This window comes from Triticum dicoccoides, chromosome 2B (genome assembly GCF_002162155.2).
Source record: "Triticum dicoccoides isolate Atlit2015 ecotype Zavitan chromosome 2B, WEW_v2.0, whole genome shotgun sequence".
Taxonomy (NCBI): domain Eukaryota; kingdom Viridiplantae; phylum Streptophyta; class Magnoliopsida; order Poales; family Poaceae; genus Triticum; species Triticum dicoccoides.
Genome location: NC_041383.1, coordinates 661,748,168 through 661,749,953, shown reverse-complemented (window position 1 = coordinate 661,749,953; position 1,786 = coordinate 661,748,168).

Sequence of the window (1,786 nt, the reverse complement as noted above, 5' to 3'; positions counted from 1 at the left end):
TAGATTACTATAAAATAAGGAGAATATCCATATCTTCCTAACCGTTTGATTATTCAAGGGTACAAATTGGCTGTAATGACATGGTCACAATCGCATGAATTAACCCATTCCAAATATAGCTGATTTACGGTGTCTCTACTACATTGCCATAGCTCTACCCAAATTCTGCTCAAACAGGGATATGCCAATCATCACAAAAAGTTCAAACCATGTCATGGCATTATCATTAACATCAGACGAAAACAACTTACACGCGCCTTCCTAGCAATACATTGTGCCATCTGCTTTGTTGATCATGTATATCATGCCATTGTGTTCAATAGCATCACAGAAGTGTGTATCAGCTTTGACGATCCACTACAAGCTGAGTTGTCTCCAGCTAAAGAAGGCACTGACGTAAAGATAGGCGAGTCCGCGGTCGAACAAGGCAATTAGCTTGAAGTCTGCGTAATCCGCATGTCATGTGGGTACTTCGCAGATTACAATCTTCTGTAAAACAAGGTCCGTCCAACTGACGTGGTAATCTAGATGACTTGGACCGCGACGGTAAAACCCTATATAATCCAACGGAGGAAGGATGGTCTCATGGGAGGTCTGGAAGTTCACGAGCACCAACTTTCTCCTGTCTTCTCTGATGGCAGCCATCCAGTGGGAGTTCATGCCAACCCAGTACATACCTGCCAAGAAGTTTCGGGCGATGGTGATTGGATCGAAGTTGAGGGAAATGATGTACGGCGACCCACTACGTACCTGCAAAGAAGTTTCGGCTAATGGAGGTCGGATTGAAGTCGAGGGGCATCATGTACGCCTGCGTATCATGGTGAGCAAATCTCGCAAGACCAGATAGCAGCAAGCAGGGTGTCTTGAAAAGCTTAGGCCTCGCTTCGACGATGGCCGTGTGCATGTCCCTCGAGCATGCAGCCAGCCGCACGACGCTCAACATACCCATACACGAACAACAGAGGTCGAGGATGTCACTGGGGAGATTGCTCCAATCCCGGCTCATATGGATGTTGCGCGGTTCGTGTTCGACTATGGTGGAGTTTAGAAGGTGGGGTTTTGGGGGGCTTGATTTACGGGGGTGAAGGTTGTGGGTGCTAGAGCGGCTAGCGAGGGAATAGTGGTACTTGGGAGGCGAGCGAGGCGAGGGTACGCGGGGCACAATGAGATGGAGATGGAGATAGAGATGGAGATGGAGTGGTGCTAGGGGAGAGGGAGACGAGGCGAGGCAGGCTAATGTGCTATACACGGCGGTGACAGACTGCACAGTGCACAAGGTGAGGCTGACTTTGGTAACCCGAACACGTCGCCTGGAGTAGTGTCAGGCATAGGGTGTTGTCATTTCATTATGAGGACCGGATGAATAATGTTTTGACCATCAAGTGTACCACAGTTGTACTACTACTACTAGTAGTAGGAACGTGAGTACTCCAGTACTGTATAGAAGAAATAGGTCTTTCGTGCTAACATGCCTCTAGGTTCACTTCAAATTGGTGAAGTTTTTTTCAAAGTCGATCAACTTTATTCAAATTCATCAACCTTTTGTCTAATTCGATGAACGTTTTTTCAAATTGATGAACTTTTTTTCGAAATTCTTGAACTTTTCCTAATTCGATGAACTTTTCTAAAATTCGATGAACGTTTTTTCAAAATCACAAACTTTTTCTGTTTTTTGCGAATTCAATTGTTACAAATCTTTTCTGGAATTTTGATTTCTTTCAATTCGTGGTTTTGTGAATACTTTTAAACTTATGTTTTTCTTTATTCAAATAATTTATAGCTGGTA